This window comes from Castor canadensis, chromosome 14, assembly GCF_047511655.1.
Source record: "Castor canadensis chromosome 14, mCasCan1.hap1v2, whole genome shotgun sequence".
In the NCBI taxonomy this organism is placed as follows: Eukaryota; Metazoa; Chordata; class Mammalia; order Rodentia; family Castoridae; genus Castor; species Castor canadensis.
The window spans coordinates 95462104-95475242 of NC_133399.1; the positions used below are offsets into that span (position 1 = coordinate 95462104).

The 13139-nt window shown below is 38.8% G+C and overlaps 1 protein-coding gene across 4 annotated transcripts in view; it reads right to left on the reverse strand.

Annotated features, from left to right (window-relative positions):
- Positions 1-13139, reverse strand: part of Klhl2 (kelch like family member 2) — a 96846-nt gene that overhangs the window by 43043 nt on the left and 40664 nt on the right. Inside the window, exon 1 of one of the 4 annotated variants that reach the window (XM_074055043.1) lies at positions 10192-10214. The exons of the other annotated variants lie outside the window; for them this stretch is intronic. The gene's annotated coding sequence lies outside the window, so the exon portion shown is untranslated. Of the gene's footprint in view, positions 1-10191; positions 10215-13139 lie in introns of those variants that run through there. 4 annotated transcript variants of the gene reach the window in all.

Genomic DNA, 13139 nt, shown 5'->3' on the forward strand with positions numbered 1-13139 from the left:
AGAATGGTCTGAAGGAAGACAAACACTTCCTCTTTCGGTCCCCAAGCAGATAGTTCAGACACAAATTCCATACGGTCCTCAAAAGGTCCCGGTGAGAATAAACACATCACATTAGCTGTAGACAGATCCTTACCACACCTTTGAACTCATATCTCCTTCCACTCCTATTCAAATTTCCCATTCACTCACTGGTGCTCTCTGGAATCACCTTCCAAATAATCAAACTGCTCCAGGTATAGTGATACACTCCTAGATCCTAGCACCTGGGAGGCTAAGGCAGGAAAATCTCAAGTTCAAGGCTAGCCTGAGCTACCAAGGGAGAGCCTGTCTCAAAAAAAAGAAAGAAAAAAAAAATGAAAACTTAAATATCCAATAGCAAGAGATAGATGAAGCAAATTCTAAATTGTCAATAAAACAATGTAGAATACATTTGCTACTACTAAAAAAGATATAGTGGAAAATTATCTAATGACTTAAAAAATGACCCTAATACAGTCATGTGCTACATAACACTTAAGTCAACAATAAGACACATGTGACAACTATACCATACAACTAGATGTACAGTAGGTTTGTGTAAGTATACGATGCGGTCTGTATAATGATGAAATCCTGTAAAAAACTCACCCACCCCCTGCCCCCTCCCCCCACCCCATCATTAAGCAACATATAACTGTATTTAGCACAAAAAGCTAGTTTGTAGACCGAGCACTAGTGGTTCAGGCCTGTAATCCTAGCTACTTGGGAGACTGAGATTGGAAGGATCACAGTTTGAACCAGTCCAGGGAGATGTTTGTGAGACCCCCATCTCCAAAATGAGCACAGCAAAATGGATTGGGGGTGTGACTCAAGTTCAAACCCTAGTCCACCAAAAAAAAAAAAAGAAAAAGCTAGTTTCTAAACAGAATATATAGTATATATTCTGTAAACACACATATACACAAATAAAAAGATGGTACTAGAGGGAAATAGCACAACTGTAGTGATAATATGAACATTTTCTGTAGTTTTTAAAATTTATTTGTAAAATTCTTATTGTCCTATAAGGGATGTAACACCATTTAAATGGTCACTTTAAAAAAAGTGAAGTAAGCCTGGTGCTGGTGGCTTACGCCTGTAATCCTAGCTACTTGAGAGACAGAAATCAGGAGGGTTGAAAGCCAGCCCACGCAAATTGTTATGCATGACCCTATCTTGAAAAACCCCATCTCTCACGCACACACTCGCACACACACACTCACTCACACACAGCTGGTGGAGTGGCTCAAGGTGCAGGCCCTGAGTTCAAACTCGAGTACCGCAAAAAAAAGAAGTGAAATAATGCTTGTGTCTAGAATTCTAGCCACACAGTGATGGATAAGCAGAACCTCCCAGTGTGTACAACATGCTTCCCCAGTGTCTGCGACCCGCTTACCAGAGCAGAATCGTCTTGGCCTGTTCTCTGAGTACCAGGAATCTCAAAGACCTTTGATCATAAGCTAGTGTTCTAGACCATTAAGTAGTATCCACGTTACTCTCATTCTTAAAAATAACAGTATCACAAATGTTTGGAGAAACACAAAGTAAAAGGACATGACAAGTAAGTAAATAAACCTATCTTAAAATGCAACCATTCTGTAAAATAGAAAAACCTTCTTTCAATTTTAGATGTGTTGATTTCCAACACATGGAGACAAGTTCAAGGCTGTACATGTTATGCTCTGGAGATGCTTCCGGTAATGAACAAAGGCGGGGAAGAGACACCACTGATTACTAAAGACAAGCAGAACGCTCGACATGGAAGACGCCCGAGCCAAACAATTAGCATCCGTGTGACACTCGTACCCCAGCTGCACATTTGAAAGTAAGATGCTTTCATCCTACTTCAAACTGTTTGACAAACCAAATTACATAGAAGACGTTTCGCTCAGACAAGTTCGTTCCTTCTGCTTGTCTATTAAGATCTGTAGTTTATTTTCAGCTTGGGCACTTACTCCATGGGGAGAAATAATTCATGTAGTAAGACTTTTAAATCCTAAGCCAGTTTTCTTATTAAAAAGAGACTACCAAGGGTTCTGGCTGCTCCACATATAAAACTTGCCGATGTCTAAGAAAACATGCAAACATGAAACTCACAGTTCTGTTACTGTTAACTTCACTAGAAGTGCACTGTGAAAAAGATTTTTACTTATTTGCCAGCCATTTTATATCAGAAGTACCTGTTTATTTAAAGTGCCACAAATGACCTGAAAATCAACAAGGAAACACTTGTCCAAAGGGCAGAGATGAGGGATGACATTAACACCACACTTGAAGAAGCTATCCGCAATTGAACTTTAAAGCCTCGTTATAAAATATAATCAATCACTTTCATGAGCAAGCATCTTCTAAACTCAGCACTCAGTCCCCCAATTTATAAATAAGCCTGGTTCCACAAGGTTATCTCCTCAGCTGGCTGCTCGACACTCACTGCTCACAGAAAGAAAATGGTTGAAAGTCACATCAATGAACAAAGTAAGATTACCAACATACTGTGGCCTCAGGCAGGTGTGTGCACAACAAGAGGAAGTTTCCTTCCTCTTTCTGGAATGTAAGGGTGAACCCATGCAGTTTTGAAATAGGAAGTGTTTGTCTTTGGCATCCTACCATCTCCTTAACCACACTTCTCTCTCTCAAATCTTACTTTTTTTTCTGCTCTGTGCACCAGCTACCATGCTCCACCTAGACCTGCCTCTTCTAAGTGCTAAACTTCTCTTCTAAACACTCCCCCCCCAATCAAATCTCCTATATTACTCTTTTTACAGTTGCTATTTCCATATTTTTAACCCAAGGTTTATCTTAAAAACTCCAGCTCAGGGATGGGGCTGTGGTTCAACTGGTAGAGCACCTGCTAAGCAAGCAGCAAGCCCTGAGTTCAAACCCCAGTACTGCCACAAAAAAAAAAAATAAGAAAATAAACGAAAAGGAAAATTAGCTCATTTGACAGTGGTTCAAATGAATAATAAAGAATTGTTGAAAAGTTAAGTAATTGGTCAACCCATTTAACATAGTGCCTTGCCATTAAATACATTAGCTCTAAATGCACAGTTTTTCTCTTGGGTTGAATTAAATACCCAATCCCATGACGATGGAATATTAAGACTTACTCCCCTCCCTCACAATATGGTGTTTGATTACAGATCATTCACAGTAAGGTGGCTTTCTTTCCTAAGCAAATATTCCAAACATAAAAGACATAACCAGAGGTAATTTACAAAATAAACACAGAAAAGTATTTGATTCTTCACTAGCTATTAAATAATATAAATTAGAATAGTGAGAAGTTTATGACTACTGATCCTATTTTTTTAAACAGCATACATTCAAGCCAAGGTATATAGTCAAGCCTTAGCCCCTAGCACATCTTGCAGTCACTAAAGACTAATCAACTCTCTTAAAAAGCAAACAAGCCACATTATCAAGAATTACCAAGAATACTCGGCAGTAAGAGTACCTGCCTAGCAAGCATGAAGCCCTGAGTTCAAACCCCAGTGTCACCAAAAAAAAAACAAAGAATAATGGCTGGGGACATGGCTCCAGAGGTAGAGACCTGTCTAACAAACACAAGGTCCTGAGTTCAAACCCTAGGACCTCCCTCACCACCCCCCAAAAAGCAAACTAATGATCTGACAATATGGCAACAACTGAATAAATGATGGAAAATCCACACGATAAAATGTTATAATCAGTAATAAAAAAGACTAATAAGGGCCAGGGATATAGTCAGTGGTACAGTCCTTGCCTAGCATGTGCCAAGCCTTGTGTTCAATTCCCAGTACTGTAAAAACATAAATAAAATAACAATTCTAAAATATTTGCCATAACACATAATCATAATATAAAATTATGGACATAGAGTTTTAACATACAACGTTAGAAAAGCTTCATGGTCACTAAGTTATGCAAGATCAAACAAGCAAATGAACGTTTTCCACACAATATACTTTCTCTAAGTAAAGAAAGTGATGTACAGATTCTTCTAATGACAGCTTGGCTCCTGCCATTGCACCCTTCTGTTCTGGAGCTGGCAGAACTGGATCTGCGTTCAATCCTGTCTCTAGTCAGAGAGAACGTCTGGGCTTAATTCAGCAGCCTGACCCAGCCTAGTCCACTCTACACTAACACTAACGTGACCTTGGGCACTGCGATGCATTGTTCCCCAGACGTGGTCCAACCCACCCTGCCCTCGCTTCCTCTAACTAGCATCCATCTCCCATTAGGCCCTACCTTGCTGTGCCCTCAGCAGTTTCTCCCAGATGCTGAAATACTGCCCCAGTCCTTGTTCAGAGCATGTGGAGTGCTTGTTTTCAGACTCCTCTTTCTGTTTCACTCCTGCCAGAAGCTCTTGCTTGGCTCGGCTTCCACTCATCACACAGGGCCTTGTTTATCCTAGTGATCATTTTTTTGTTACTCATTTAACAAATATTTATTGAACACCTAACTGTGTACTGATTTCAAGCTTAGGTTTTAGAGACATGGCAGTAAACAAAATTAGACAAATATACCAGCCACCCTAGGACTCAAGACTCTAACGGGAAGTCAGAGCTGCTTCCATTTAGCAGGGGCATGGGTTTCCATCATCCCAAAACTCTTACCCTCCAGTGTGCTCTTGGAATGCCAAAGTCAAAAGCCCACACAGGCAGGGAAGGACAGAGGCAGGGAATCAACCCAGACTGTCCCTGAGTTCTTATACAGCCTCAGGGCAGAACAGAATTAGCATAAGAAGAATAAAGAGTGGACACGAGAACATAAGCTTTAATCAGAGAACTCTGAGCTTCAAACTATGGGCTGTGTGATCCTGCAAAACCACTCAGCCCCTCTGAGCTACAATTTTCTCATTTGTAAAAACACTGCTCTGTCCAGGATGTTGTAAAACTAAACAAAGTCAGTACTTGGCAGACTGAGACATGGAAGGTAGGCAGCCCTTCCTCTTAAATTTCTATTACCATTTGTCAAATTAATCCACTTTAAGCTCCTTTACTTTACCATCTTCTTAAAAATCACTGTAAGTCAACAAACATTACTACCAGTTAGTCAACTGACACATGTCTACTCTTTCTGTTTTATCTTGTTTTGCTATAATAGCTCAGGATTGGCCTCAAACTCCAGATCCTTCTGCCTCAAATTCCCCAGTACAAAAATAGGCATGTACCACCACCCAGGGGTGTCTTGCTCTTTTTTTTTTTTGGGCGGTACTGGAGTTTGAACTCAGGGCCTACACCTTGAGTCACTCCACTGGCCCTTATTTTGTGATGAGTTTTTTCGAGATAGGGTATCTGGAACTATTTGCCAGGGCTGGCTTTGAACCTCAATTTTCCTGATCTCTGCCTCCTGAGTAGCTAAGATTACAGGCATGAGCCACTGGCACCTAACCTTTTTTTTTTTTTTTTTTTTGCAGTATGGGGTTTGAACTCAGGGCCTACACTTTCAGCCACTCCACCAGCCCTTTTTTGTGAAGTGTTTGAGATAAATTATTTGCCCCAACTGGCTCTGAACCTCAATCCTCCTGATCGTTGCCTCCAGATTAGCAAGGATTACTAGTGTGAGCCACCGGCAACCGGCTATCTTGTTCTTAATGATCTGTTTCTCCATTAGATCCTCCTTTACACAACCTCAAAATTTCATGAATAACTAAACAAGGCTATCACTAACCTTACAACCACCTTCCAAAAGCAGAATTTAAACTAGTTAAATCAGTGTGGCAAATTGAGGAGGCATCAACCTACTGTCTAAAAAAGAAAATAGAGAATAAAAAGTACCTTCAGTAGTCCTCAAAAAATCTTTTTTTTTTAAATCTAAACGTAAGAAAGCAAATTTAAGGACCAAAATTACCAATTAATCAAAGAACACAGTTGTAAGATATGTCTCTTAACACAGGGCCTAATGATACCTCTTGCTTTTCCAAGGAGGTGTACAGGTACCTTTATGAGGACTGTGGATAATAATGGTCAAATTAAATGTCAAGTATAATTGTCAAAATGACTTATCTTCAAAGCTTCATTTCATGGCAGTTATTCCCTAGATCAGGGGAAGTAATCCAAACAGCTCCCTGGGGCACTATATTATTTTACTGTACATCACTCCTCCTCTTCTCTTTCTTCCTGCTCCTCTTCCCCTCCTTCTTGCCTTTTCTTCTATACCTGCACCTTTTTCATCTTCCTTAGTTTCATGCTCTCCCAAGTGAACTATATCAGCTCCCTAAGCAAAATTTTTGTGGAGTGCTGGGTAACAAACCAGGGCGTGGCACATACCAGAGAAGTGCTCTACCACTGAGCCACACTCTAGCCCTTCTATATTCCTTCAAAAGTGATTTATATCACAAAGAGGTTATTCCAATGGAATTTTGTTCAAGGCTGAAGATACTGTTAATAATTTTTAAGGATGTTTCTGTTTTCTTAAATCTAACACAAAATCAAAGCACAGATATATAGACAAACTTGTGTACACACAGGCGCATCACTGTGACACAATCTTAGTCCTAGAACAATAGCTGACAGTTGCTTGTTATTTTCACCGAAAATTGCTTTACATTCTCTCATACCTGACTGTTACCAAGTCATACACTATCTCCCAACTGTTTCAAAGCTAATGCATGACATAAAAAAGACAGATTATAAAACAAGATCAAATTATGACTAGAGAAAAAAAGTGAAAAACACATAACAAAGCACACGTTAAGCAAAAAAATCACACTTAATAGGTAATCAAATAGCTTCATTCATTTTACTGATAGCCTCTCTCTGACCCCAACTAGAGCTTAATTCAGCATACTTGTTATTCTCAATGTTCCCCCATCAAAGTGCTTTAAGCCTTATTCACAACAACCTAAACTTTAAACACACATGCCTATCAACACCTATCACATACAATGGAAGACTCAGCAATAAAGAGGAAGTGATGAAATACTGAAACACAAAACAATGTAGATGAATCTCACAGGTATTACATTGTGGGAAGGCAGCCTCAAAAAGTACATTCTGGATGATTCTATTTACATGAGGTTTGAGGACAGGTAAATCTGTTCTAATAACAATCTTATCTGTGATTGTGTGGACAGAGGGGAGAGAGGTTTCTATATCTTGATTTCACTGTGTGTTAGTGGATGTGCGTACTTGTTAAAACTTGGCAAACTGAACACTTAACATGGTATGTAAATTATACCCCATTAAGGAAAAAATGAGTACTTAAAACTCACATTAAGGCTAAGAATGTAGTTCAATGGTAAAGTTCTTGCTTTGCATGCTGAGTACTTGAGTTCAATCCCAAGAACAACACACACACACACACACACACACACACACACACACACACACACACTAGTACACAGTGGTGGTGTACACCTATTAATCCCAGCACTTGGGAGACAGAGTTAGGAGGACCTTGAGTTCAAGGTTTATCTGGGCTACACAGTGAGTTAAAGGCCAACCTGGGATAAATTATGAGACCCTATATGAAAAAACAAAGAAAAAAAAACACACACTGAGAAATAAACAGAAATCAACTGATGGCATTTATAAACCATGAAACAAAAATGCCATATAAAACTCATTAAAATGTTACCTGAAAAATAAAGATACCATAAAGCAGATTTTTTAATATGAAAAACAATCCTATCTGATAGACTCCAAAATAAGAAATAAATGAAAAACAAAAAAATCAGGCCCAGCCTGGTGGTACAGCCTGTAATAACGGCTATTTATGAGATTTGATGCAAGAGGATCACAAGTTCAAGGCAAGCCTGAGCTACACAGTGAGGCCTGTGTCAACAAAGAAAAAAATAGTAATAATAAAACACATTTATATGACCAAATTTCTACACTAGCATTCATCAACTTAATTTAAAACAGCATCCACAGCCAGGCACAGGTGGTTCACACCTGTAGTCCTAACTACTTGGGAGGCTGAGATCAGGGGAATCGAGGTTTGAGGACAGCCCAACAAATAGTTCATCTTCAAATTAACCAGACTGAAATGGACTAAAGGTGTGGATCAAGCAGCAGAGTGCCTGCTTTGCAAGTGCAAAGCCCTGAGTTCAAACCCCAGTCCGACCAAAAACTAAATAATAAAACATTATCCGCTAACGTTGTGAATATGTGGTCACAAGAAATTGTATGTCAATAATGCTAGGGCTTATGAAACTTTTGGCTGATGTCAAACCAAACATGCCAGAGATCATTTTAACTCTAGACCCTAATCAGATAGGCTAGTTTGGAGAGCACCCTGAGCACTGGCAACCAGCCTGATACAAATGTGCTATCGATCCTAGTCACAGGCCTCATACCTATAGGACATGAAACCAGCATCAAAGATGAAGAAAACACTTCAACTTTTGCTCATACGTCTATTATTATTTTACTCTATCTCTATTTTTCTAATACTTCTATCTTATCATTCCTGTTCAAATCAGTAGAGCTGTTATAAGATGCAAAGTCATTATCAGGATGAAGTCATTTTTAGTTTATCAAGATAAATGACCTTTATGTATCACGTAAAGCTACTTAAAACATGAATCTCAAAATGACTCAACTGTGCAGACATCTTCAAACATATATATTTTAACGATACAAAACCACAAGAAGCTGGGCGCCAGTGGCTCATGCCTGTAAATCCTAGCTATTAAGGCAGCAGAGATCAAGAGGATCGAGGTTTGAAACCAGCCCAGGCAAATACTTCATGAGGCCCTAACTCAAAATACCCATCACAAAAAGGGGCTGGTGGAGCAGCTTGAGCTGCAGGCCCTGAGTTCAAGCCCCTATACTGCAAAAAATTAAAAAAAGAAAAGCCACAAGTAACCTTATTAATGCTTCTGAAGTATATAGTTTTGTCCCAAACAAGTACTTAAACACTCATAGTTTGATAACCACCCAGTCTTGGTATGGCTTCTATGTTTTCTATAGCTAATTGACCATTATGGCCTCTCCACACTAAGTCTTAAATACAAACCTTTTTTTTTTTCATTTGTTCTGTACTCTTTTATATGGAGTAAAATGTAACTCGACTGGAATGACAGGGAAATGACTGTTCTAGTTGGTCAAATATTTAGATTAAAATTATGATTACCAAATTCAGACTTAAAATATAGTAAGACACTACTGCCTAGTGACCATGAGGCCCTGGACTCAATCCCCAATACTACATACACAAAGACATATTACCATCAAATCTCAATTGGAAATAATTTAATTTTTTGCCTCTGGAAAAATAATAAACTTATGTTATCACAATCCTAGCAAAGTGATAGAATACCAGATAAAATGATTTCTGAGTATTAGAATATCAGATAAATTCATGCCAATGACAGGTTTTCCCACTGATATATTACAAACAACGACTAATCCAGAAGGTTTGAATAAAGGGATTTTTATGTGTTTTTTTTAAATTCTAGCCTGTGTTTTCTAAGCACACCTTCTGCAAAATGCTTTTGTTCACAAAGGATTTACTCTCTATCTCATAACTGAAAGAGAACACAGGTGGAAAAGCAATAGCCCTCCACAGACTCTGCTGGGAGAAATATTACTTTTCCTTCAGCCATAACACATCAAACCAATGGAACAGCCTTTTATAAATCAAAGATATAGCACAGTTCTACAATTAACCACAGTGATGTCTTCACACTAACTAAAATATACAAGACTCACTGAGTGAAAAGAATGCTAAGACAAATTAAGAATGTTTTATATTTCTTGATTCAGAATACAGAGTGAGAGAGAAAGGTCAAATGAGACATTTTCTACCAGTGACTACAAACAATCTTAATGAGTTCTTTCTCGTGGTCTCAAGTCTTTTTACTGCTACCCACTTCTTATTTCTGCTCAATATTTATAGGGCCTTTTAATATTTTTGGAAGCTTTAATTGGCATATTTTACAGCATCTCTATGACGTGGCAAAATAGCTGAGAAAGAGACAGAAAGAGTAACATCTTACTCAAGGCTATTGAAGTCAATGGTAAATTCACGAGCTGAGCTCTGAATTCTAATATGGCAGCTAGCCAGAGTCCACTGGCCTATGACGTTTTCTAACAGAGAGCTATCCTAAGTGCTTACTACTATTTTCTGAATTGTTCAACAGTAATTTAAACATGCAGATAACGCACTTAATTTAAATGATTTTATAAGTAAAAAAGCAGCTACTAAGAACATTTACAAAACTGCTCAGTAGAAATTTTTGTTCACCTTGAAGATGAGTCTTCTACTGAACCTTCTTCAACTCCTTTGGTTCTTGGGCAACTTCTAAATGTGTGGCTGAAAAGTAAAGAATGGTCATCCCATCAAGATAACCGAAGGGTAAACAATGAAGGAGCAGATTTGGAATGTGGCTATAACTAACAAACTCAAAACATAATCAAGAGATTGGGGATACACTCTGTGGTACAGCACTTGTTTAACATGAATGAGGCCAAGGATTCAGTTCTCAGTATAATGAAACACAAAAACAAGTATATGGTTATAACCTCTTTCAGAAGAAATTGTTTTTAATATAAGATTTTAAATGGCCCACATTATTAAATCCCCATAAGGAGATGCAGAAGAATTCAAAATTCTAGGGCCCCTGCTCACTGCTTGAGAATCATTGCCTCAACGAGCCACTGAGGCTGGCAGATCAGATTTAAAAAAAGAAAAAAATTCAGAAACTGGTAATCTGAAAAGCAACTAGTTGTCAGTTTTTCCAGTAAAGTACCATGAAAGGTGGAGAGACACTAGATTTCATGGTACAAAAATCCATATTCTAATCACATGAAACACACTCAGGTCATGCAAACTGATAGTCGGGAGGGCTCTGACCCCTCATCCCTTAGAACTAATCCCCTTCCCTGTGACTCTGTGCTCATTAAATGATGGTCTGATCACAAATTCTACTACTTAGGTACCTAGATTCTGGAATAATGCACATTAGATAATATACATGTATATATTATCACTGGAACACGTGTTACCCTACTAAAAAATCAGCTTAAGACCATCAAAATTCACGGGTCAATCTTTTGATTGTTTCCATTATTTAGAGAATACTTTATTAGTTTCTGTAATCAAACCCACATGGATAAGATCTTAATAAATACAGCCCATCGTCCTGTACAAATGGAAAAAAATCTAGACCAACATGGCTATTTCTGTATGCCAACCCAATGCAGTTAAGTCTTTTGATTCTGACTAGTCTGAGCTACTTCCCAGGAGTCTGGTCAATTCTGAAGGAGCTAATGAAAGTTTCTAAACCTGCAGAGTCAAGAAACAGACTGGGTGTTCAAGGTCACTACCACTCTCACAGCACTTCAGTACTCCCCACCTCAAGCAGGTCCATCTGCAGCTCTGTGCACTGTTCTGGCAGTTGCACCATGAACCAGTGTAGGAAACAAAGCACTCACTCTGTATTATGACTGAGTGTGTATGTTTTCCTGGTAGTCAAGCAGTCAACATTTATGAGTCTCCTACTGGGCATTTCCATATTAGAAATGAGTGTAGATTTAAAAAAGGAAATAGAAATGCACTCAAGTAATATAAAAACAATGTATTTCTGCATATTTCACATAACCAATAGTACACATTGTCACATACCTACTGCTTATGAAACTTTTCCCTCCCACACCCCATACAATTTATGGCAGAATTTTTAATTTTTTTTTAACCACACTCCACAGTAAGATTTCTTCATATACATTCTAGTATTCAGTTTCACAAAACATGAAGGTTTCCCGATGACACTCTTTCATTCTCTCTCCCTTTGTCTCATCATCTTCTCTTCTCTGGTGGGTCATTCTGACTAATCTATAAGTATACTTTAAAATGTTAACACAAAAATCCCTCCCCTAAGTCCATCATAACCTTCAACCAGCATATTTCCCACCACCTTCACAGGAAAACACCTTGAAAGAGTTATCTGTGCTCTCTTCAGTCTACTACTTTCCCTCAGTCCACTCCAATCAGTTCTTATTCTCACCATCATATCTGACTAGTGTGACCCTATAATTCACTCTCCGCACTGGAATATTTCTGAGTAAAATGAGCACTAATCAGACAAGACACCAGATAATAGACGAACTGGTATGTAACAAAACCCACAACAGTGACACTTACCCCAGTCAATGGTCAATTCACTCTCCAGTCACCTTCTTGATCTACCAGAAACACCGGACACAACTAACCACCCCCACTCCTTTCTCCTCCAAAATTAACATTCAAACTTGGTTTTCCTTGAATGCCACTAGCTCATCAGTGTCCCTCATCTGCTTATCCAAAATCCAGAATGCCCCCGACTACCTCTGGTTTTCTTTCATTCTCTATTTCTACTACTTCTCAAAGTGAACACATCCAGTTCAGTTACTTTAAATATAACCTACAGGGTAAATCTACCTCTCTAGCCTTTTCCATCTGAGAAGCTATACCAGTCAGCTTCTCTAATAAGTATACTTACAAAGTTACAAAGTTAATGTTAAGATGATCAAAATAGAGTACTAATACCCACAACCTGAAAAACTGTGTACTCGCCAATCCCCCATATTTCCACCATCTTGGACAGTAACACCATTATTCATCCAGTTACTCAGGCCAAAAACTCGGGGGTTATCCTTCATAGTTTTTCATTCTCCACCTTCTCATGAAAATCCATCAATAAATTTCAATGGCTCTGATGTTACCCTGAGGACTGCCGAGGTGACATAGTTCAATTTATACACCCTTTCTAACACCCTCTCCTCATATATACACATCCTGTTTATCTTTGAGAAGAAGATATCTCTGGGCCAGAAACTCCTCTTCAGTTAGGCTAGCCCAAACTGACTGGATCTAAGATGACTGCCAGAGTGAACCACAGCCAGCCTCTAACTTCATTCACTGTAATGCCATCTGCTTGCTAAATGACACTCTCCCAGCACCAGGACAGTTGGCAACTGCCAAAAAGACTACAAAGAACCATCAAAGGAGTGGAAACAAGGTTGTGCCTGAATTTCAGAAAATCTCTGCCCCTTCCCAGAAGAGTCATAAATATTCCTCCTCTTCACTAGCACCTCCCTCCCTCTCATTTCTTTTATTCCTTATCTATACCTTCCCAGCACCTAAAGGGTTGAGAAGTTGATGTGCAAGTTTCTTTCTCATTCCTCCTATTCTTGGGCAAGTATAAAAGGTTC